The following is a 26,746-nucleotide window of genomic DNA, read 5'->3' on the forward strand; positions in this document are numbered from 1 at the left end:
CCTTCCTTAAAAGAAAAAAAAGAAAGAAATGGAAAGAGGAGCTTTGCAGTGTGCTGGGCCTAGCGACTCCTTCAGTTATGTCAAGGCTCAGTCTGACTTGAGCTTTCCCACCACAAAAGACTTAGAGGAGTAACCCTGGCCCTGGTTATCAAAGGATGACATTGGGGCTGATGTTACCTGGATACACATCCCAACTTCCAAACCCTCTCCTCCTGCTCCATTTTAGCAACAGGTACCACCATCGCTAAGGACCGAGGCTTGGATTCCTGTTTGACTCTTTCCTCTCGCTCTCTGCCACACTCACCATTGCCATCGCCTTGAACAGCTCTAGTTCCTTTCCTCTTCATTGCAACAGCCATAGTTGAGACAGTCAATATCTTGTGCTTGGAGATGGCCCTCATGTCTTCACTGGTCTAAGGGCTCCTCTTGTTTCCTCTGTGGTGACTCCATTCTGTCCCCAGAGTAATCTTTCTATTATATGCATCTAATCATGATCCACCTTGCTCATCAAGAAGGCTCAACCTTCTTCATGACTTAAAAAGCCCTTTGTAATCTGGACCCTGAAGACCAACCAGTCTCACTGCCTCACATTCATCTTGCGATTGGGATTTGATGTCGTCAAACTCAGCAAGCACAAAGGGGCCTCAGGGCCTTTCCACAGACGGGTTGGAGTTCCCCCAGCCTAGAATACACTTCCTTCCTGCTTGTCTACCTGACAAACTCCATACCTCAAGTCTCAGCTCAAGAATTCCCATCGTCTGGAGAAATCTCCATGTCCTGAAAAGGATGGGTACAGAGTTAAGCACACAAAAAGCGTTTGCTAAAATAAATGAATAAATACTTTATTTGAAAAATCTTCCTGTGGTGTCTGTTCAATTTCCCTGCCTTATTAAGTGTAGCTAATGAACTGAATTGATAATTGCCACCAGCAGGGTCAGTGGTCTTTGCTCTGGACACCAGGCCTCATTGTACACTCTGTAAAGTAGAAATAGTGACCTCAAATAGAGGTTCATTGACCTCAGGACTTGACCTAGGAGTTATTTTTCTCTTAATAGATCTTAATATCAACTGTTTTCTTCTCTTTTGCTATTTCTCCTTAAAATAGAATCACAGGGTGAGATCGAGATAATGTGGTTCTAATAAATTGGTTTATGGTTAATTGGTTCTGTCATTTTAAGGTTAATAATACAATACTTACAAAGCTTTTATCTAATATAAATAATGCATGGATATTATTGTCATTTTCTCATTAAAAACAGTACTGCTTTATAACATTAATTCTGGCAGCATCTTTCTTGTAGCATCAACACGAAATAGGATAGGTTGTCATGGAGTCTTTTGCCTGATTAAAATGACCTGTGATCCCTATTTCTTATTTTTTTTTGCAGGGGAAAATTTGTGCTAAGCTAACATCTGTTGCCAATCTTCCTCCTTTTTCCCCTTGAAGCCCCAGTACGTAGTGTGTATAGTTGTATGTTCTCCTGGTTCTTCTATGTAAGCCGCCACCACGGCATAGCTTCTGACAAATGAGTGGTGTGGTTCTGTGCCTGGACACCAAATCCGGGCTGCCAAAGTGAAGCACACTGATCTTAACTGCTAGGCCATAGGGCTGGTTCCCTATTTCTTATTAATGAAAGAAACGTTATAGAAAGAAAATAGTCTGTTGAAATAACCCATGTCAAGCACCTAAAGGAGGGTTTGTCACACGGCAGTGAACAATAAATGCTAGCTCTTCTCCCTCATACCATTACGTCAAACCCAACAAAGTCCAGACTTTTCAGCATGGCATGGAAAGCCCTGCTGATTTGACCCCTGACCGCATCGGAAACCTGCTACTCTCCTTGTGAAACTTTGTATTCCAGCAACATACCCTGCCAGTGGTCCCTGGGTACACCAGGCCACACCTCCTCTTATCTCTGCCTTTACTCATTCAACTCCTCTTCTGCAAATGCCCTTGCCCCGTCTCACTCCTTCCTGTCATGCTGGACGCAGAGCAGGTGTCACCTTCGTTGGAAGCTCTTCTGGTCCTCGCCAGCTTGGGTTAGCTGCTTTGCCTTGAAGCTCCTGCCAGAACCTTAGGCTGACCTGTGCTAGAGCCATGTGACCTTTGGCACAGAACCTGACCTCCCTTATCTCAGTTTCCTCATCTATAAAATAGAATAATAACAGTTTTAACCTCTCAGGGCTATGGGCATAATTACTTGAGATTTATGTAAAGTGCTTAGAATAGTGCGTGGGACATATTAATCACCCCCTACACACTAGCTATTATATTTATTTTGGTAGCACTTACCACATTGAAAATATCTGTGCACTTATCTGGGTATCTATGACTTTGTCTTTTTTCTCTGTCTCCAAGAACCTAGCAGACCTCCTACTGTGCTCTCGAAACTGAACTACCTCTCTATATCACCCAAAACTCTCTTTTCTACCAATGTCTTTATACCATGGTATCAGTAGAGTCCAATATTCCACATTCTGATCCTTCCCTTTACATCATCCATACTTTGCCATTTTTAATAGCTATGTAAGTGTTTATTCCCTTTATATTTTTGTAATTGATCTTTTTATAAACATCTTTGGCATTAAAAAAGAAACGCTTCTGGGGCTGGCCCCGTGGCCGAGTGGTTAAGTTCGCGCGCTCCGCTGCAGGCGGCCCAGTGTTTCGTCGGTTCGAATCCTGGGCGCGGACATGGCACTGCTCGTCAGACCACGCTGAGGCGGCGTCCCACATGCCACAGCTAGAGGAACCCACAACGAAGAATACACAACTATATGTACCGGGGGGCTTTGGGGAGAAAAAGGAAAAAATAAAATCTTTAAAAAAAAAAAAAAAAAAAAACGCTTCCTGGTGGCAGCAAGGAATTATTTGGTCGAAACATATAAATGCTTTTACAGTCCTTGAGAAAGCTTATGACACTAATCTCCAAAGAGACCAGCCTAATAAACCATTTCTCAGGAACCTATTTCTCCCCCAGGCTTGTCATCACTGGATTTTATCACTGGTTTTGTTACTTTAATGGGGATGGAATAATACCTCCGAGATCTTATTTGCCTGTTTTTAATTACTAGCAAGGATGAACATTTTATCACGTAAGATACTGTATTTTTTCTATCAGCAACAAAACATCTACTCTTTTTTTTTTTTTAAAAGATTGGCATCTGAGCTAACATTTTTTGCCAATCCTCTTTTTTTTCCCTTTCTTCTTCTTCTCCCCTAAGCCCCCTAGTACCTAGCTGTATATTCTAGTTGTAGGTCCTTCTAGTTGTGCTATAGGGGATGCTGCCCCAGCGTGGCCTGACGAGCAGTGCCAGGTCCGTGCCCAGGATCTGAACTGGTGAAACCCCGGGCTGCCGAAGTTGGCACGGGAACTCAACCACCCGGCCATGGGGCCGGTTCCTATTCATTTCTTACTGCACTCAAGTGGAATTCAAATGGTAACGTTATACATTTCTATTGTCTTTATCCTTCTTCAGGTATAAGATTTTCCCCACTTATTCCTTTTCCTTTTAGTGTGTATTTTACAGCATTTTCTGCTACCACAGATTTTTGCACACGAATGGTGCCCCTGGAGTAGGACAACACGCTGATACTGACATTCAGGTTGTCCCACGACAGTTTTCAATAGTATTTGATTATGCTAATTTGTTTACTTCAAGCTCCTTTTTTGACAGGTGGTTTTCAAACAGTTCCTTCTTTGACTTATTGAGAATCTATTCCAATGTGCGGCTCTAAGTTCATTTTCTTCCCTGGTGAGATCCAGTTTCTTCAAACGCTGACTCAATAGTGATTCTTTTCCCTATTCCAATACTGCCTCCAGCACATTATAAAGTTCCATGCAATTTTGAATTTCTGAAATTTCTATTCTATCGCATTGGCCAATGTTTCAAATCAAAGCTATACGGTTTTAAGCAGTGTTACTTCGTAAAATGATTTACAATCTATTTGAGTAAGAAGAATGTTATTAGAGATCTAAAATAGCTTTGCTGTTTTTACCCCTATTTCTTCCTCTGGGGTGGAGAAGCGAGAACAGTGGGAGCCAGAGTGGTCAGGGAACCTTAACTTTCTTTCCCAGCCTCAGAGTTTGGGTGGCTGTGATGGCTAGCGCAGACATCAGAAACTGGCTGCCCCACCTGGCCCCCGGTCTTATTTTGTTCGCCCTACCAGGCTGCTTTTATTTTGGTTTGTTTCGACTTTGAATGTCTTCAGGTAAAGCACACTTGCACCAGTTCTCTACAATCCCCACCAATCCCTGGCACCTTACACTGGCCTACTTATCTCAGTTTTGTTACCTGCCTGATACCTGGAGCCATTTGAGTTTGCAACCCCTGGCAAAAAGTGTGTCTCAGTGGTTTTTAGTTGTGAGTTGGAAATAATAATGTATCTCCTCAGGTTTTTGAAAGGATTAGAAGAGCTATCATGGAACCATTGCCCACTGGGAGAAGTCTTTTACTTCAGTGAAATTTTCTTTTACTCTGTCCACCTGCAGGGGCAATGATAACCTTGTTCTTCTCTGAGGTCAGGAGAGGGATCTTGGTGATCTTTGTATCCCCACCCCATTGCACAGTGTCTACCACATGGCAGGGGTTCTATTGGCCAAAATCTATTGAATATGAGTATATGGATGCCAAGTGCCCAGGATCCATGTCGTACATATAAGGACCCCAAGTCACACTCTAAAAGGGCCTACACTCCAGCTTGCCATTCCCCAAACATGTGGCCACATTCCTGTGATAAGTCCCCTGTCATTGGACTCTAGCCATGCTCATGCCCATGCTGAATTGGTTTCCGTTTTTTACCTTGGTCTTAATTTACAATACACTAAGTAGCAGCTGCTCAGCCTATATTCACCTGTGTTTAGTCTTCATGGCCTCCAGTGGCTGCCTCTCCCATTCAGGCAGACAGAAGAACTCATTGTCAGACGAGGATCTTAGTTGTAAAAATGCTCTGCTCTCTAAATTATGGGTAGAGCCAGGTCACTGGAATTACCTAGAGTGTTAAGCTCTATCCATCTATTTTCATTTTGAATGATGCCTGAGAAGCCAAGATTTTACTTCATAACCTAAGGCAATGCTGCTAAAATGTTTCAGGCCAAATAAATAATACATATTTAAAGAAGTCTGCATATTACTGAGTGGAGAATTTTTAAGATTTACATTGTAATATACTAAATGAAACAAACTCATTATTACCAGTCCTATTCAATGAAGTATTATAAAAATGGTCAATAGATAATAGACAAGAATAAGAAATAAAAGGTACAAGACATGAAAGAAATAATCACTTTCTAAATTAAATGATGAGTGTTCTTTATCAAATTACATTTTTAAATACAATTATGTGTGATGCATAATGTTGTATGGCAGATCTCTAGAACTTACTCATCTTATATAATTGAAACATTCTACCTATGGAATAGCAAAGCCTCATTTCTCCCTTCCCCCAGCCCTGGCAACCATCGTTCTATTCCTTATTCCTATGCATTTGACTATGTCACCTACCCCTTATAAGTGAAATCATGCAGTATTTGCCCTGTGACTGGCTTATTTCACTTAGCATAATGCCCTCCAGTTTCACCCAAGTTAGGGAGTTTTCTTGTTTTGACCATGCGCATATTTCGAGATTCTCAGGTGACTATTACCATAGACTGAAAGTTATTTCTTCTGATGAAAATTATTTATTGGCAAATATCTGTAATTTGGTGTTTATGGAAATAAAATTTATGGCAATAAATAAAATTATGATGTCATTAAAGTTCGGTTGAGAAGCAATTTCTTTTTTGTTGTATTAAATGACATCAAAGACTCCTATTAAGAAATACCTTATTGGCAGAAAATCAATTGCTTCTAGACAACCGCTATTTTACGCTTTTCCAGTAGCGGAGGAGAGAATGGAATGGGGAATATGCTTGGAGAGAGAAGTAGGGGAAAGGAAGATCACAAGCCTATAAAAGAAAAGAGAGGGCTAGAGGGAGAATCTTGGGAAGCAGAGCTGAATATAAAAAGAAGTCACTGTGGGTCAAAGCAACAATGGGACATTGTTTTATATCTACTAAACTAGAAAGAATTAACGAAAATATATGTTCGAAAAAGGTGTTAAATCTAGTAAAATAATTTTTGGTAACATCATCAATTGGTTCAGCCTTTTGAAAGAAAATGTGTAGCACAGCCGTCTTTAAATATCATACCTTTTGAGCTGGTAACTTTTGTTTTTTATCTCCTAAGGAAATAATCCATGTTATTAGTGGGAAACAACAAAATCCACTTTGGCTAGTTTAGGCAGAAAGGGAATTTATAAAAGGACATTAGGAAATTTACAGAAACTCTGGGGTATGAGACAGAGAAGAGGCTTGGGATCCATGCATCCAGGGATAATGGCCAACCCCATCGTGAGGGCACCAGGACCTACTCTAGAAGCACCACCACTTGGACTGGGAAGACTCTGGAGTCTCCAGATGACATACGTCCTGGACAACCAACCCTCTGCTGTTGCCTACAAAGAGCCAGAAGCCTCTGCCCGCAAGCTCACCAATAAAATTGTATTTATACTGTGATTAAAAGAATGTAACATTTATATAAATGAAAAGGAGTAAAAGGATCAAGGATGATAAAAGTATAATATTTTAGGACTCTGGGATTATACGTGAATATTTTCTTTCTTTTATTTATAATTTTAATAATGATGGTATAGTATTTTCGATGTCATTTAAAATAAAGAATGAGGTAGTGATTGCCTACCCACCCCCTTCCTCAAATGCTGAACTTGAATAAAGGACAGTATCTAGATAAGCTAAAAAGTACACAGACACACCTTCTTCTACCTCCAGGGCTCAAGGAATAAAGGAGCCTGAAAATGCTTGAAGGGAACAGGAAAAAAAATTCTCCCCTGGATGCAGCCCTTGTTGGGCCCTGCCTAATAGAATGGCTGTCTATGGCTCTTCTTTAAATGTTTACTTTTTACTTGCTAGAGTGGACTAAAACGGCATCTTTTCAAATCACTTCCCGTATCAGCAGCAGTCCTGGTTAATATCTTGTCCAGTGAATGCCTTGAGAGGTCATGGTATTTACGACCCTAGATCCTTCTGCAGGTCCCTTGTGCAGAGTAGGGTGTACAGTAGCCATAGTACATTACAGTTCAAGAAGGAAATGAACGTTATTAGACCACTCAGTACTTACTAGGTGTCAGGTTCTGGAGCATGAATTTAGGTGAGTATTTTAGCTTAACTTTCAAAACAAGGCTGTGAGATAGGATCATTATTCCTGTTTCAAGGGTGAGGGAGTTGAGGTTCAAAGGATTCAGGAACTTGCTAGCAGCTTCCGATTCTGGCAACATAAAGAGAAAATGAAGGCACCTGAAAGTCCTCCACTCTCACACCTTGGAAATGTTGGATATATTTACTGCCAAAAAGAAAAGATTTTAATGAACTCACAAGAAAAAGGAAGAAATGTGCAGATGTCAGAGAAAGAGAAAGGCAAAAAGTAAAGTAGTGAGAATAATGAATAGTGAGAATGGACCCTGTGGCTTCCTAGGGAAGATGACAGAACTCAGAAACTTAGGGGTTTCAGTGTTACCCAAGCCTGTGAGAACTGGAAATGAGTTCTTGGTCCTGCAAAGACTAGAAAGTGGAACTGAGACACACATGCATAGCCGGGAACATCCACAAACAAAACGTTCAGTAAAAAGGCGAACTAGAAGGAACAATCCATTCACCAGCACTGAATGAGAGCAGAGAAAATCACTGTTTTTGCCCAGGATCTAAGTGAGGAAAAAAACTAAAATAGGGGCTGGCCCCACAGCTGAGTGGTTAGGTTCATGCACTCCACTTTGGTGGCCCAGAGTTCACCAGTTGGGATCCTGAGCATGGACCTAGCACCACTCATCAAGCCATGCTGTGGTGGCATCCGACATAGCAGAATGAGAAGGACTTACAACTAGAATATAGAACTATGTACTGGGGCTTTGGGGAGAAAACAAAAAAAAGGAAGATTGGCAGCAGATGTTAGCTCAGGGCCAATCTTCCTCACCAAACAAAAAAGCATAAAAACAAAAGAAACTACATTAAAAAATAATAATTTTTTTAAAGGCTTAATAATGGTCATTTTAAAACTGAAAGAAAATAAAACAGTCTCAGTCGAGACTTTGAAAACCTGGATCTTTGTTTCATGGGGCTTTAGGTTTGATTTTCTCTTAGTTATTTCTCTTTGGTTATTCTCATGGTCCCAGAACCCCAGGCCCAGAAATTCTCTTAATAATTGATCCCAAGCCACTGACGCCCCATTTAACATCAACAGAATTAAATGGCAAGCCTCTCTGGAGATGGGCTCTCACAATCCAGGCCATGAGAATTTCTCGCAGGAAAAACAAGTGCATCTCATCAGAGATGAGCTCACAATCAAGATTTTTAAAATGCGTAAGGAAAAAATTCACCACGTGCATGGGTCAGCAGACACAGTAAACAGCAGGATTGGAGCCCTAAAAACTTGTGATAATAGAATGGAAATCTAAAAGATATGACATGAGTATATTTAAATTAATTAGTGAAGAAATAAAACCCTAAGAAAATGGTATCATTAGGAAAAACAATGGGTAGATTTTTAAAAATAGAATTTCCAGAAATAAAAAATACAGTGATTGAAATTACAAATAGTAGATGAGTCAAACAGCTTATTAGATACCTGAAGAGAGAACAAATCAACTGGATGATAGATCTTAAAAAATTAACTGGGGGGGGCACTGCTTGGGCACAGGGAAGGCAATCTTTACACTGCTGCTGAGGCCCCAGGTGGCCAACAGGGCCTGGCAAGCACCCCCAAGTCTGTATGAAAACCCATGGACAATTCCAGATATGCTGTCAATGAGGAGAATTGGCTTGGCCCCAGTTTGGGGCTATTTAATTATTTCATATTGCACTATGAGTTTTTGCTTTCGCTGGGCTAACTGGTTTGTTGGATGGATTTATTGCTCAATACTGGGACAATCAAAAATCAGCTTTTGTCCACTTGTTGATAAAATACCTATTTGTACCACATACATTAGCTTGACCTATGCAGATCTTATTCCAGCTCCACTTACTTCTGTGATAGTTTCAAAAGATGCAATGCTGACTGCTGTCATTTTACCTCAGATATTGAACTCTTCCAAAACTGAGAGAACTTGCTAAGTATTTCAATCCTTGCTGTGCCACTGCTAAATTAAAACCAACCTTCATCAGCAAGGTAAACACAGCAGTCCAGTTAATCTTGATGACAGCTTCTTTCGTAGCTCTGGTTTTCAATTATGCTGACAGTATTTATCGTCAGGTAATAGATCTTGCAGCACAGCTGCATCAGCTTCCAGTTACCATCATTACACTCAGAATACTGGTCAGGTGAAAAAACGCAGACGAAAGTCATCCATCATCATTAGGAAGGAAGCAATATGCGTCACTAGCATCAGCGCCACATAGAATCTACAGGAGATTCCCATTTTGGTGTTCAGCTTGAAAAAGGACCTGTCAGAACAAACCGTGTCATCAAAATTGAAGTACTGTGCATTGAAAATAAGCTTTACCGTGGGCATATGCGGAAATTTCGATGTATTTTTAAATACAAATAAAACCATAACATAGAACTTTTTTATATTAGGGTTCTTGATAAATTTACAAAATAATTATGCCAATTATTGTCAATCATTTTTAATACAGTTTTCTAAAAAAAAATAATAATCCAGAGCATGGAAACTGAAATGGCCATCTCTCTTTAAAAAGAATTTGGATTACTCATAAAGCACTAGGAAATTTTGTGGGTTTAAATATATATCCTACACAACTTGGCTAAGTTTTGTAGGATATTTTTATGTTGGATATTTAGATTTTTGGTTAATATTTGATTGCTTAGGATAAAAATAGAATAAAGGAAGTTTAGCTATGGATAAAGAAAAGTTGTGAAGAGATTCAAAATGCAGGAAAATGTGAAAATAATAAATAAGAACAAATATAAAAAAGAAGGCGTTAAAGTTTGTGTTCAGTAAAGTCTTCCAACTCTCAGATGCCTAACAGTTTATGTATCAGGATAGCAAGTAACACAGGTAGTTAGAATATGAGAGCATGTTCATTACCCTTCGCGATTTAAGAGGCAGTGATTTACATCATGCCTTCACACTGTTTCTTACAAAGCAGTGTTTGTATTATATTGGAACTTGTGATCATGTGATAAATAAATAATATGAAACTGTATATTTTTCAAAGGTTTTTAACTTTGGAGAACCTTTTTTTGTTAAGATGTTAAAGGAAGAAGAGAGTTAGAAATAAATATAATTAACAAAATGCAACACAGAGATAATGAGATTAACAATCTGAAAGCATGGTTGAGATAGGAGGATAAGGTCTATTATATGTCTACTATATATTTAGTAGAAGTTCCACAAGGAAAGAAATACAAATATTTGAATTACAAAGGTTGAAATTTTCCAGAACCAAAGAAAGACGTCAATCCACAGACAAAGAGCATGACATGTCCAAACAGGATTTTAAAAATCCATCTCTTGGCATATTGTATTGAAACCACAAGACATCAAAGACATAAAAGAAGATTTTAAAGTAACCGGAGAGAACAGACAGATCACCACAAAGGAATGGTAATTAACGGACAGCATTCTTCCCAACAGCAACAAGAGAGGCTAGAAGAATAGCTTCAAACAGCTGAGAGAAAATAACTATCAACCTAGAACACTAGCCCCAGCTAAACTATCATATAAAGATAAAGTTAAAACATTTTCAGACAAATAAAAACTGCTAAAGTATATACTTCAGCAATAAAGAAATTGAATCCACATGGAAGGAATGATATGTAAGAAGCAAAATTAAGGGGAAAAAAGGAAAATTTGAACATGCATGATTGAATGAAATAATAATAGAAGTAATTTGGGAATATATTTTTTTAATATGGCACTAAAAAACTAGTAAACAACAACATAAGATGGAAGGGAGGAATCGGGTATAGCTGCTTAGTGTCCTTATAGTGTTTGAGAGAAAAGAAGAGATATTGGATAATAAGTTCAGTATGCATATTAAAATTTTAAGGGTAACTACTCAAAGAACAGAAATAGAATTAGAAGGAGTAAGAGAGGAGGAAAGGGAAATAAAGAAAGATTGCTTTATCTAATAGTAGGCAGAAAAAAAGCAAAAGGAAATTCAGAATAAGCAGAGAAAATAGAAAGAACAAAACGAGACACTAGAAACCCATTTATATCAATAATGAAAATGAAATAAAAAGATTAAACTTAGCAGTTGTAAAGGAATCCCAAATATTTTTAAATTCAATTAAATATTGTTAACCATTATACAGCAGTTAAAATTAATGAACTAGATGTATCGACAAAGATAAATTCCAAAACATAGTGTCGAGTAGCAAAAAGGAAAGAGGTAAAAAGATATTCTATGATTGTACAATTTACACATATCTTTAAATACCCCAAAGTATAATGTGTACTCTATAATGTGTATATATATATATATATACAGACACACAGAGACATATGTATAGTAAAGTTATAAAAACAAACATGGGAATAATATGCAAAAACTTTGAGATAGTGGTTAGGAAAGGAACAGAAATGGATAAGAGGTGAGGCTTTAACTATTTCTTTAATGTTTTGATTCTTTAAAAAAGATCTAAAACAAACATGGCAAACTATTAATATCTATTTTATCTTCATAGGGCATTGATAATGCCTGTCCTTTTCTCTATGTTTGAAATGTTTCCTGATTTAAAATCAAAATGTTTCAATAAAATCTTGTTAGTTTCCGGTCCTAGGTATATATCCAAGGAACTGAAAGCAGGGACTCAGATACTTGCACACCAGTGTTCACTGTAGCGTTATTCACAATAGCCAAGAGGTGTAAACAACCCAAGTGTCCATCAACAAATGAATGAATAAACAAAACATGGTGTATATATATACAATGGAATATTATTCAGCCATAAAAAGAAATAAAGTTTTGATACATATGCAACATGGATAAACCTTGAAAATATTATAAGTGAAAAAGCCAGACACTAAAGGACAAATATTGTATGATACATTAATACGAAATATCTAGAATAGGCAAATTCACAGAGACAAAGTTAGATCAGAGTTTCCCGGAGCTGGAGAGAGAGGGAATGGGGAGTTATTCCTTAATGGTTATAGAGTTTCTGTTTAGGGTGATAAAAATGTTTTGAAAATTGATAACTGTCATGGCTGCATACATCGTAAATGTAATTAACATCACTGAACAGTACAAGTAAAAATGGTTAAAATGTCAAATTTTCTTATATATATTTACCACAATTTTTAAAATTAATAACGTAATATGTCAAAAACCATTGACTAGTACCTTTTAAATGAGTGAATTATATGGTGTATTGATTATATCTCAACAAAACCATTTAAAATAATCTTGATAGTGATAGCCTTCATAGCAGGAAATAAAACTGATTGGAGCCAGATATCCCAGGGTCGAGGGCTTCTTTGGCCACCTGGGCCCCTGTTTCACATTTATAAGATGTACTAGATGACCCCTGAGAGTCTTTCAGAATTAAGAATACAAAATTCTATAAAAACCAGAGGTGAAGAGCATCATGACAAGTTTCTTTGGGCTGCTTGAAGTTGAAGCCCCCATTTACGAACGATCAAGCGTCAGTCACATCATGTTTGTGGCAGGTGGTGGGGAAATCCCCTTGAGAGATCGCTATCAACTGCTTTGTTAGAGAGAGACCTAAACCAAGTGGAGGTGAATGAGGAGGAAAAGGCTCTGAGGCCAGTAACTTAACCCTCACTGTGATCTGGAGCCTTGATCTGGTCCCAGCCGTCCTCAGGGGCTTGGGCCAATTTCCAAATCATCCATGATGAGCTGCAGCTTGAGCTGTTGCTGTCCACCCAACCCCCACCTCTCTCATGCCATATTTGTATGTACTTCATAAAGAATGCCTATCTTTATCTATACAGAGAAAACTCTAGTATATTAATCCTCATTCTGTCTAGCTTCAGAATACAGAAGCGGGCCAACGTGTGGGAACTGCTGCAGATTTTGGCTCAAAATCAGGAGAAACTTTCTAGCAATTAAAATGACATGAAAACGGAACGGACAATCTGATAATATGGTGAAACCCATCAGTGTGCATGTCTAAGAAAGAGGAGATGACACCATTAGGATTGCAACAGAGCAGTTCTCAAACTTTCTCTGCATCAGAAACACCTGGAAAGCTTGTTAACTCACAGATTGCTCAGCTCCAGCCCAGAGCTTCTGATTCAGCAGGTCTAGGGTGGGGCAAGACAATTTGCTTTTCTAACAAATTCCCAGGTACTGCTGATGTTGCTAATCCAGGGACCACAGTTTGAGAACCACTGCTAAAGAGGCTATCCTGCCATTGGGCTGGATGTTGTACTATTTAACTTCCAAGGTGTATCCCAGCTCTGGGATTCTATGAATCCATGGAAGCTCCATACAAGACAAACATTCAGGTTCCAAAGAAATGTATTTGCTCCAAAAATGGTACTCAGTTCACTTTAGTTCAAAGACCAAGTATTTATAGAACACTCATTATATTCTTAGTATGCTAAGTACTCAAGGTACTATTAAAAAATTATAGCAAATGATCCTGGCTCTCAGAGACCCTACAATTAATCTGGGAAGGCAAACCCCAGCTCCTCCTCTTGGTTGTTGTGTTAATTTTCATCTGTCTGATGAATTTATTATGTTTCTACTATTCCTCAATCTATGAGCTAGGCATGGGGGATACACAGGTGAAAAAATAAATTCCAACCTAAGAAGCACTTAACAAAGTCACAACCTTTCTAAAAGTTAATCTGTTTATGTATAAAAGGGAAATGATGCCTTCTTCCCGAGATCACTGTGAGGATTAAATGCGAGAATGTTTGTCAAAGTGCCTAGGACAGTACCTGGTGCCTAGAGTAGGTGCTTAACAAATACTTATATTGTCTAGGATGCTTCATATCGGAAGTGGGACTTGATCTGCTCCCTGAGAATTGAGGTAATAAGTTCATGGCTATCGTGTCTCCATGGAACAGGTGAGCAGGGCATTTTTCTATCCACCCCTGTCGACTGAAATAAAGAGTCTAAGTGATAGCAGTGAGGGAGTTATTCAATAATCAACGTGAGGAGTTTGAACCCCAGGAAAATGGTTCAACAGAGTGCGCTGATGGGACCACTCCAAGGTATGTAAGTTTAAATGCAGCTTATATCTCTTTCACAAAACAGTGTTTGTGTAGGAAAGAGGAAAAGAAAAAAAACCCTACAAATAGATTTCAATAAAAGGGAATAGAGTACATCTGGGATTTTCTCTAAATTATACATCTAAGGTAACCTAAATAAGAATTTCTTGGTTATACATCAAACAAATTCAGAGATGCTGGTATTATCCGTGTGTGGAGGGAGGCAAAGACAAGGGTCGTGAATTATTCCCTCAATCTGTAAGAAACGCAGCTGGGAAATGCAAGAGCGAGGTAGTCTTTTCTCTCTTCCTGCTGTGGATCTGTCCAGCTGGCATCTTCAGTCATGAGGTGTGGAGTTGCAAATTCCTTTTGACACAGGTTGATAATGGCTGCTTCACGATACAGCATGGATTTTATCATACCAACTTAAAGCCCATGCAGTGTGCTTGTTAGATTCATCTGTTCCACCAGGGAGAGGGGTCCCAAAAATCTGTCCACACCCCAGACTGTGATCTGGTTCCTTCCGCTGCCAGTTTCCCCTTCTCTACCAATAGCGGCAGAACTGAGGCTCAGAGACACTGAGAGAAGCTCCAAGAGCAGTGTCATCACCATTTCCAAGGATCCTGGAAGGCGACGAGCTGAAAAGCAGCAGTGTACAGTTTCTCAAGTTCAGCACCACTGACATCTTGAACTAGACGGTTCTTGTTACCAAGGGCTGTCTTGGCATTGTCAGATGTTTAGCAGCATCCCTGGCCCCTATCCTCTTGATGTCAGTAGCACTGCTTCCTTAGTTGTGACATCCAAAAATGTCTCCAGACATTGCCAAATGTCCCTGTGGGGCAAAATCACCCCTGGTTGAGAACGACTGGTGTAGAGGGACTCTCACACGCATAGTTGCCAGATTTAGCCAATAAAAATACAGCACCCCTGAAAAGACAACCCAGAGAGTGGGAGAAAATACTTGCAAATTACATATCTGATATATGGTATCAAGGATCAATTTCCAGAATATATAAAGAATGCCTACAACTTGACAACAAAAAAATAACCCAATTCAAAAATGGGCAAACGACTTGAATAGACATTTCTCCAAAGATAAATAAATAGGCAATAAGTACATACAAAGCTGCTCAACATCACTAGGTATTAGGGAAATGCAAATTAAACCACAATAAAGCATAAAAAGGCAACATGTGGAATGGGAGAAAATATTTTCAAGCCATATATCTGATAAGGGTTTAATATCCAAAATATATAAAGAAATCCTACAACTCAATAGCAAAGAAACAAATAGCTTGATGTAAAAATGGGTAAAGGGGGCCGGCCCAGTGGCGCAGCAGTTAAGTTCACGCCCTTTGCTTCGGTAGCCCAGGGTTCGCCAGTTTAGATCCTAGGCACAGACGTACGCATTGCTCATCAAGCCATGCTGTGGCAGGTGTTCCACATACCAAGTAGAGGAAGATGGGCACAGATATTAGCTCAGGGCCAATCTTCCTCAGCAAAAAAAGAGGAGGATTGGCAGCAGATTTTAGCTCAGAGCTAATCTTCCTCAAAAAAAAAAAATGAGCAAAGGCTTGAATAGACATTTCTCCAAAGAAGACTTACAAATGGCCAACAGGCACATGAAAAGATACTCAATATCATTAATCGTCAGGGAAATGCAAATCAAAACCACAATGAGATATCACCTCACCCCTGTTAGGATGGCCATTATCAAAAATAATAATAATAATAATAATAAGTGTTGGTGAGGATGTGAAGAAATTGAAACCCTTGTACACCGTTGGTGGGAATGTAAAATGGTGCAACAGCTATGGAAAATAGTATGGAGAGTCCTCAAAAAAATAAAAATAGAACTACCATATGATCCAGGAATCCTACTTCTAGGTGTTTATCCAAAAGAATTGAAAGCAAGATCTTAAAGAGATATTAGCCTTCCCATGTTCACTTAGCATTATTCACAATAGCCAAGATGTGGGGAAAGCACCTAAAAGTCCATGATAGATGAATAAATAAAGAAAATATGGTGTATATATATATTTCTACACACACACACCAGAATGTTATTCAGTCTTTAAAAAGGAAGGTAGGAAATTCTGCAATATGTGACAACATGGATGAACCTTGAGGACATCAGATAAAGTGAAATAAGCCGTCACAGGATACATACTGCATGATTCTGCTTACATGAGGTATCTAAAACAGTCGAACTCGTAGAAACAGGGAGTAGAATGGTGCTTGCCAGGGGCTGGGGGCGAGGAAAATGAGGAGTTGCTATTCAACAGGTATAAAGTTTCAGTTATGCAAGAAGAAGAAGTTCTAGAGACCTGCTGGAACACTGTGCGTGTTGTTAACAAATACTCTGTCCTGCACGTAAACATTCTTTGAGAGTAGATCTCATGTTAAATGTCCTTACTACAGTTTAAACAATAATAATAAAATGAAATGAAAAATACAATGAAATTTCACACTATAGGATTATAAAAAAATTTTTTGCCGAGGAAGATTGGCCCTAAGCTAACACCTGTGCCAATCTTCCTCCATTTTGTACGTGGGACACCGCCAAGCATGGCTTGACCAGCAGTGTGTAGATCCACACGAGGGATCTGAACACGCGAACCCCGGGCTGCCGAAGCAAAGCGTGTGAACTTAACCACTAAGCCACCGGGACGGCCCCTATAAGAAAATTTTTTTAAGCACAGAAAATAACAAGTGTTGGTAACAATGTGGAGATTTTAGACACCTTGTGTACACTGGTGGGAATATAAAATGATATGGCTGCCGTGGAAAGAGTTTGATGGTTCCTCAAAAAGTTAAACATAGAATTACCCCATGATTCAGCAATTCCACTGCTGAGTATGTACTCAAAAGGATTAAAAGAAGGGACTCGGATACTTATACACCACTGTTCATTGTAGCATTATTCACAATAGCCAAAAGGTGGAACAACCCAAATGTCCATCAATAGATGAATGGATAAACAAAATGTGGTATGTACATATATATATATATATATATATATATATATATATATACAGTGGAATATTATACAGCCTTAAAGAGGAATGAAATTCTGATACACACTACAACATCAATGAACCTTGAAAATATTATGCTAAGTGAAATAAGCCAGACACAAAATGACAACTCCATTTACATGAGGTACCTAGAATAGGCCAATTCGTAGGGACGGAAAGTACATAGATGTTACTAGATGTTGGGAGGGGAGAATGAGGAGTCATTTTATAATGAGTATAGTTTCAGTTTGAGATGATAAAAAAAAAGTTCTGGAAACAGATAGTGGTGATGGATGCACAACACTGTGAGTGTACTTAAAGCCTTTGAACTGCATACTTGAAAATGGCTAAAAGGATAAATTGTGTATATATTTTATCACAATAAAAAACTTCTAAAAACACAGGACCACTGGATTACATTTGAAATTCACGTAGTTTTTTAGCATATGTCCCATGCAACATTTGAGACATATTTCATGTACTAAAAAAATTATTTGTTGTTCTTCGGATATTCAAATACACCTCCGCATCCTGTATTTTATCTGGCAACCCTGACAAGAGATGCTCAAAGTCATAATTCAGGTAGGGACAAAGAAATGAAGAGGATTCCGGAGAAGTTTTAGGATTAAAACTGATAGGGCTTAGGAATGGTGACGAAATGGAATGACCACGTGCTGAAGAGGGAGGAAGTGAACAGCACTGAGGCTTCTGCTTTCTAACTCGGAGAGAGGCACCGTCAATGGAGATAAAGAGCCACCATGACCATTCGGTTCATTCATATGTTCAGCTACCTGTAAGCTTTGCCGACATTGTTGTAGGGGCTGTCCAGACCTCAGTGAGTACATAAGGACCTCACGGTCCATGGGGCCTATGGACAAGAAGGGAGACAGTGGCAATGGGTTATGACGAGTTCCATGATGGGGGGAGTACCTGCTGCCAGGAGCATAAGCCAGCCGGGATCAGATGGCAGCTCATTGGAATCTGGAATGGGGGAGGAGCATCCCCAGGAGCTCTTGGAAGAGAACTGGGGACAGTCCTGGCCTCCTGGACTGTCACTTGGAGTGGCCCTGCAGCCATGAGGAATCTTACTTTTTTATTGCCTTCCAAAGATTAGTGTCCTTCTAAGGGGGGACATCACAGCTCCCAACCACAACAGAACTGCCAGCAGATTCAGATATAATCTTGCAAAGTGGAATGACTACCATCTGCCCTGCTGCCTTCCTGGAACAATGATTTTAAAGAGAAAATATGAAATAGATTGTTAGGGTCCTTCCCAGCCACAGGTTTCCCAGGATGCAACCTGCGGCAGCCAGTGGGGCCTGGAAAAGGGGCAGCTTCTAAATCGGGTTGATGACTTGGCTTCACGTCTGAACTCGATAAACTGGGCTCCCTGCTGCCTCGTATACCCTGTGCGTCCGTAAATTATCACTTCATTAGACACATCGTAGAACCACTAAAATTACATCTGCAAAACGCTCCATTAAAGGACTGGGGTTGGCTCAGGAGGAATGAGTCATCAAGATTAAAGAAAGGCGTTTCTAAAATCCCAGAATTTCTTGGGAAATTCCCTGAGGCTCCTCGGCAGGAAATTAAATTGCCCTGTTAGCCGGCTGGATTCCTTGTAACTTTCTGAGCCTAGAGACACAGCCTCTTCTCACCTCCTTTCGATCTTTGCACTCGGTGGGTAGAGTGAATTTCCTGTCCAGTTTGGTGGAGATTTAGAGATGTCTGGGAGGAAGTCAGCCAACGTCGAGGGTGGGGCAAGGTAACCTGAATATATGCTGCCCCTTCCTTTCAATCCCAGGGAGTGGAACCTTCCCTTACTATCATGTGGGAAGAGGAGGCGGGCCCAGGAACAGCAAGATGGATGAGCAAAAGGGGCTGCAGACCGGGGATTTTTAGGGCAGTGACACTATTCTATATGATGCTATAATGGTAGATATATGTCATTCTACTTTTGTCTAAACCCATAGAATGTACACCAAGAATGAACCGTAATGTAAACTCTGGACTTGAGTTAACAATAATGTATCAATATTGACTCATCACCTGTAACAAATGTACGACACTAATACAAGATGTTAATAATAGGAGAAACTGGGTGGGGAGGGAGGAGTATTTGGGAACTATACTGTACTTTCTGCTCAATTTTTCTGTAAACCTAAAACTGCTCAAGAAAACAAAGTCTACTAATTGTTTTAAAAAAGGGGAGGGGGGGTGCAGAGTCCTCCCAGGGTAGGAGTCGGGTAGAACAGGCCAGGCCAGGATTGGATTAACTCATAAATGGGTGAGGTCCGAGCAAGCAGGACTATAAGCACTTAGACGGGAGGGACTATGTTATTAATCTGTGTGTGTGCAGCACCTCAGAATGTTTGCTGTAGGAATCCAGGAACGAAACATTTATTCAAGGCAGTTATCAACAGGTAAGTGAATTAGAAACACCAAGGCATCTTTCTCAAAATACATAAGCTTATTTGTCCCTCTGCTTAGCCCATAAGATTTGGAATACACACCCTTGTGAGCACACACCCACACGTGCACACGCAGCTGCCTCACCCCACCCATCCCCTGGGTCAAGAGCTACTGTTTTTTAGAGATCTCCTCACCGTTCACGCACGTAGTCATAGGTTAAATGTATTGCCTTTTGTTGCCTGAGGGACACCTAGCCTAAGAAAGAGCCTATCTTTGCCAAATTAATTTTGTACTTAACAAAGCCCTGTGTACAAGCAGAGAATGGGGCTGTCCCCCAGCAGCACAAGAAAGAAATTCTCTGCTTCTCTTCCCACTGCTTCTCTCTACTTGGATGGAAGCCTTTCTTCAAGTACTTTCTGGACTTCCTTAAGGACTCCAGGAGGCCTCTGTCAAAACAGCTGAACCACTCTTATGCGCTCCTCACAGTACCCAAGTGTGATACATTTACCTGATGATCTAGCTGGCACCTTACTCCTCGGGAGGAGGGGAGAGGGTAAGAAGCCAGCCTGGATTATAAGAGGAGGCTGGCAGTGGAAGAATGAGCATAGCTTCATGCCCTGGAAGGTCAGTCTAGAAGGGCATTGAAGGCCTGGGGTAAGCTTTGGATTGAAGGAATCACAGAAAAGTTGGCACTTAAGCTCACTTTTAAGGATAAATAGGAATTTGCATGCAGGCAGAGAAGGCAAGAAGGAATTAAAATCAGAGTTTGACTGTTTCAGAGATTGCTAAGAGTTGGCCCAAATCTGACAAGAGATAGGGAGCTTTAAGTTACTCATGCATAGTTATGCATAGTTACTCATATGCACTAGCTTTGGAGGAAGGCTTGGCCTCAGAGCTGAGCAGCTTCCCAGTGAGTTCCATCCCTGGACTCTCCGGGCATTTCTGACCCAGCGCCCAATCTAGGTAGGTCAACTTAGCCTTTCTTCTTTCCCTTGTTCCTTCCTCCCTCCTTTCTTTCTTTCTTCTTTCTTTTCTTCCTTTCATTCATTTTCTTTCTTTCTTTCATCTTTCTGTCATTCTTAGAAATAGCAAGAACATGTTCTAGCAGTCCAATTTCTTAGCTCATCTAAGAGGGAAAGCAGGATGAGTTCACTCCATGGGAGCTCAGACAAGATTTCCCTACACCTGGAAACAGCACAGCCTGTCCCACGTAGAAGCCTGTGATACCAGCTGAGCAAAGTATTAACTTTATGAATTTCATAGTGCTTCCCAAACTTTAGTGTGCATACAAATAACCTAGGGATCTTGTTAAATTGCAGGTTCTGATTCAGTAAAGCTGGGCTGGGTCCTGAAATTCTGCATTTCTAACAAACTCTGAGATGTTGCTGATGCTGCTGATTGATAGGATCCACTGTTTGAGTAGCAAAGGATACACCACATCAGTGTACAGGGGAGCAAAGTCTTCCCCTCACTGGTGGAGTGAATGAAACAATATTCAGCTATTACCAGTCTGCCCATGGCTACTTCCTGGTACCAATTTCTGGGATCTGAAGGGACGTGTTGTGGTCTGACTGGTTGGTTAGGAACATATTCGTATACACTTCATCCCTACCCCCAGATACTAGGCATCATCTCACACTAGGTTTCAATAAGGGTCTTTCAACTGAACTATGCATGTACAAGGCAAGATGGGAAGACTGAATGGGAGAGCTGAGAAGTGGAGGGCAATCTGTGCACACACAGGCCAACTCAACCAGATTCTCAGCATCCCAATGTGGGAAAGACTGGCCAGCTGATTGCCTAACCTTTCTTCTTCTCCTCCAGGACCCACAGCAAGAATACGTTTATCGATCTCCCTCGAAGTTCTGGCGAGTGAATTGTGGATAGCAGTGTTATATGCCACTTCCAAGATTGGCCCATAAAACACTCCCAAGTGTGATTGTTGACTCTCTGCTCTGCCATCAGAGTGTCCATGGGAGGGCTCCAAGGCCCTGGAGAAAGGCAGAGTCACAAAAGAGAGGGACCATGGGCCCTGAATCATGTGGAAGGTTGCCCAGTGAACACCCAGTAGAACTTCAAGCACAAGAAAAATGAATCTGTATGGTTCTAAGACCTTGAAACTTGAGGACTTAAGCATGTATCAATCAGGTCCATTCAGTCAGGGAACAGAAACAACTCTACGTCTTTCAACAGAGGGAATTTGATATAAGGAATTGGTTACACAAAAGATAAAAGAGCTTAGAAGCCAGACGTGAAACGGTGAGGCCACCCTGTGATTAGCAACAGCTGGATGCTGCTCCATCCCTAGGCTTGGCTGGACAGATGGAGAAGACGGCTTTGTCAGAACTGGATACTGGCACTGTCTGCCTGGAGCTGGAACCCCTGTGGGAGCTGCCTGTCAGTGGTGCGATGAAAGTGAGAGGCAATCTTGCAGAAGGTAGGGCTCAGAGAAGACAGCCACGGCTGGAAGTGCCACCCAAGGCAGATTAGGAGAGGCAGAATTATCTTGGCTTCTGCTCAACTCTGCCAGTGCATCCTATTGGCCTCACCACCTATAATCCAATCGACTAGGGAGTTTGTGAAATGTAGTTCTCTATGATACCTAAAAGGGCAGGGGGAAGGCAGAGGACGGATCTGAGAGCAAATAAGGAATAGGTCAGCTGTGTTACCATCCTTACTATATGTGGCATGCTTACAAATGGTCCCCATGGAGTACCCCAGGGCTCAATGGTGCCACAAAGATTGTTCAACCTTTGCTTGACTATTTCCTCAATGTGTCTTTGCCTGCCTTTGTCCTGTGTCCCTCCTGTGCCAAGAAAGACAAGCCTGTAGACTGCCCACACACCCTAAGTCTCCAGAGTACAGGCAAGAATGACAACTGGCCACAAGAAGGTATAAAGAAAGCTTTAACCTAAGCTTCACCACTTAAGTCTGTTAGCCTCCGCAAGTTCTTTAAGCATCAGATGACCCACCAGTAGGATGGAAATTAATAAATACTCTCATCTTATTGTAAGAAAGAAATGGGATACTTTATATAAAGAGCTTGATACATACTCTATGCTCAGCATATAATAACTACTATTATTCATCATTCACACACCCACTTAATGCCTATAACGTGCCAAAGTCTATTATAGGGTAAATGCTACAAATAAAGTGGCGAGCAAAAGACCAAATCCCTATCCTCCTAAAGCTTGTATTTCAGTGAATGTTAATACCTTCTTCTGTCTCATGAAAAGAATGAGTTTAGATTTTTCTAGCAGGTACTTTTCAGCTCCAAAATTTATAATTTCTACGGAGAGGCACAGTTTCCCTCAGATAAAGCATAGCAACCAACATTTATAATTGTCTAACATTAGACATAAATTAATCTAGGAGTTTCCTATCAGTGGAGATGGACCACTTTAATGTAAACGGCACTTGCCAAGAAACTGTAGCCAAGATTTTTCATCCCATAAGAGGATTGCATCAGATGGCCTCAAAAATCCCTCCTAGATTTCTGATAAATATAAGCTAGACTTAAAGGTTTTTAGATCTGTCTTACCTTGTAAACATTTGTTAAATGAATGATTGGTGGTGCTTTGATTCTTGGGCCAATGATTCTGTTATTGGCGCCTGAGGCTTATGACCGCACTCATGCTGTGTACATCCTGTGTGTAGTTGTTGTTCCGTCTGTCTGTCATCCACACTCGATTCTGCCCTCCCTAAAGACTGGGGCTGCTTTTTAAATCTCTGCTAACCAGGACTGCACACAACCAAAAGCAAACACTAAGTGAACGTGTGTTGGAGGGAGACAGGGACAATATACGAGCAAATGAATGAATTCTTTGATCTACAGTTTTATGATTTATGAACATATCAACTGCACATCTCTTGTCAGAGATTTTTTAAAAGTCAAGATATAAGTGATAAAGATTCATCAGCAAAATAACAGAAGGGGTTCTAGGGTCTCTATTGGTCCCCGACCAATTGTTAACACTCCAGAGAGGACACCTTCTTTCTTAAACCAGTCAGATTAGAATAGAAACCTAAGTTCAGATCCCCTTGATAAGTGCTAAGAGGTGACCATTCAAACTTGCCAGAACTTATCCTCTAGGCCAGGGGTCAGCAAACTTCTTCCGTAAAAGGCCAGATAGCAACTATTTCCAGCTTTGCAGGCCAGATGTCCCTGTTGCAAGTACTGGACCCTGCTGTGGAGCAAAAGCAGCCGCAGACAACACATAAGCAAACCCGTGTGACTGCGGCCCGATAAAACTGTACTTATGGACATCGCAATATGAATTTCACATCATTTTCACGTCATCAAATATTATTGTCCTTTTGATTCTTAAGGGAGTGAAGCATAGGGGACTTGAAAGGCAGTGAAACTATTCTGTGTGATCCTGTAGTGGTGGCTGCACGTCATTATGCACTTGTTAAACTGTTAGAATGTGCGACAGAAAGAATGAACCCCAGAGCAAACTTTAGTGAAGAATAATGTATTAATATTGGTTTATTAGTATTGCTAGATTTTAACAACTGTACCACGCTAACACAATATGTGAATAGAGGAAACTGTGCCAGGGGTGAGGGAATGGGGGAGGTGGGTACAGGGAATTCTATGTACTATCTGTTCAATTATTCTGTAAATCCACAACTCCACTAAAAAAAAGTGTAAAAAAATATATCTCACACATGAAGATTTCTTTTGAAACCAGTTAGTGAGGCCCCAAGTAGCACAGTCATTGAATTGGGCCCAACAGTGATGGGAACGGCCTGGCAGGTGGTGTTAGGGCCTGTCACTCACCCTTGTCTTCACTGCAACGAGAGTCAGGGGCACCTTCTGCAGGGACTTGAGATCAGAAATCCCCCGATTTTTACAGTACTGTGGAATAACTTTCTGTGTTCATTTCTGAGATTAATCCTTACACAAGGGAAGGGAAAAAAACCAGGAGTAGGTGGGGCTGGCCCTGTGACCAAGTGGTTAAGTTCCCATGCTCCACTTTCCTGGCCCAGGGTTTTGCCTGTTCGGATCCTGGGGACGGACATGGCACCGCTCATCAGACCATGCTGAGGCGGTGTCCCACATGGCACAACCAGAAGGACCCACAACTAAAAATATACAACTATGTACTGGGGGAGCTTTGGGGAGAAGAAGGAGGAAAAAGAAGATTGGCAATAGATGTTAGCTCAGGTGCCAATCTTTAAAAAATAATAAAACAGGAGTAGGAAGGGAAGAAGGGAAGAAAAAGAAGAGAATATCCAGATTAAGCTCTGCTCAGCCTGCTCTTCTGAATCTCTGCTCAACATTCTCTAACTCAGGGCCCCCGGGAAGCAGACAGACACTCGCTTCCTTGTCCCCTCCTTGTGATCAGACTAGACAACGACTAGAAGGTGAACAGGGACTTGTAAATTCAGACAAATATGAACAAAACATTGTGTTCTGAGAAGGATGAAAAGAATTCAAGACTTGAGTTGGAGTGGTTTCCTTAGTTAGTGTTTAATCGGCACTTACCATGTATCTGGCACTGTGCTGGGTGAGGAAGAAAAGAAGAGTGAGCAGAATTGTGTGTCCCTGTCTTCAGGGAACTTATGATGTGAGATTTTTAGACACAAGGAGGCCATCTTTATTCTCTCTCTTGGAACAAAGAAAATTATTTGCTCCCTCTGCTCTTTAGTGCATCAAGATCCACACAATTCCTATGGAAACTCCCTTACCTCAAGCTCCTAGCTGTCTCTCCAGGACAAGCACCCACGCCTGAGCTCTCCAATAGAGCAGCCACTAGCCACATGAGGCCATTGGGCACTTAAAATACGGCTAGTACAATGGAGTAACTGAATGTTTCAATTTTATTTGGTTTTAATTAATTTCAACTTAATAGCTGATATTCAATTCAGTTGTTAGGAAATGTTTAAAGTATGTTTGAAACAACTTGAGTATGTGAATTGACTTTTTCAACTGTAACTTTTATGAAATCTCAATACAGATCAAGTGTTCCCCGTGAAAATTTTACATCCGAATTGAGATGTGCGCTAAGTATAAATGCACACTGGAAGTCAAACACTCAGTATGAAAAAACCGTTAAATAGTTCATTAATAACTCAAATATTGCTTACATGTTCAATTGTCATATTTTCAATATATCAGGACAAATAAAGTATATTATTTAAATTAATTTCACTTTTACTTTTTCAATGTGACTATAAGAAAATTTGCAATTCCCTACGTGGCTTGTATTATATTTCTATTGGACAGCACTGCTCTAAAATGACCACAGGTTCCTAACTGGTCTCCAACCTCCAGTGGCTCTAAGCTTTGCTCCTTTATCCCTTTGTGCCAGAAAGTCCCTTCTCAAAGTCTACTTTTCACATGGCAATTTTCCATTTAATCCCTCCCTTTTACCTGTCATATCAAATTATAACCTCTGAATTTGTAGTCAAGACTCCCCAGGCATGTCTCGACTCCATGCAGCCCACACCTCCCCACAGCCTATTCCTCTGTAATCTCATATTTATTTCCTATCATGCTGCCTATGTTCTAGCCAAACAAATGTTTTGCCAAGTCCATTTTAGTGTTTTATTCTTTTATTCCTTTCCCCAACATTTCTTTCTTCTAATTCCATCATTTCTCTTCTCTAATCCACAGCTTCCATCTTCTTCAAGGTATGTATCAAAATCTAACTCTTCCAGAAATGTTTTCCATAATAACATCAATGCTGACCCCTTTTCCTCAAATCCCAAATTACTTGGGCCTTTAGGTCCTGCATAGCATGATGCCCTTGTCAACGTGTCTGAGTGCTGGGCCATAGTTCTTGTGCAAGCCACCCTGTGTTCATGACTTGTGTCCCCAGCTAGCCAACAGGTTCCCGCAGAACAGCTGCAATGCCTGCTCAGTTTATATCCCCCAACACCTCCTGCAGTGATTAATAAATACTTACGAAAGAACAGCCGATACTATAATAAATCTTAAAGAAAGAGGCGTATAGACAGAGAATAGGGTTTTCATGTGTTGATACTTCTTCCTACAGATGTGTCTTATGTGGTCTGAGACCACATCTGGCATGTCACCTTTCACGTGATTTGTGGAAGAGACACACCTTTGTCAAAGGCTTCATTTGCCCAAAGCGTTTTACAATAAAGGCCC

At 40.5% G+C, this 26,746-nt stretch overlaps 1 protein-coding gene and 1 pseudogene across 1 annotated transcript in view; one reads left to right on the forward strand and one right to left on the reverse strand.

Moving 5' to 3' along the window:
* The window catches only part of HNRNPM (heterogeneous nuclear ribonucleoprotein M), a 357,001-nt gene that overhangs the window by 315,555 nt on the left and 14,700 nt on the right, over positions 1-26,746 (reverse strand). The gene's annotated exons all lie outside the window — the stretch shown is intronic.
* LOC100058334 (cardiolipin synthase (CMP-forming) pseudogene) lies at positions 8,774-9,446 on the forward strand (annotated as a pseudogene).

This window comes from Equus caballus, chromosome 7, assembly GCF_041296265.1.
Source record: "Equus caballus isolate H_3958 breed thoroughbred chromosome 7, TB-T2T, whole genome shotgun sequence".
NCBI classification, from domain to species: domain Eukaryota; kingdom Metazoa; phylum Chordata; class Mammalia; order Perissodactyla; family Equidae; genus Equus; species Equus caballus.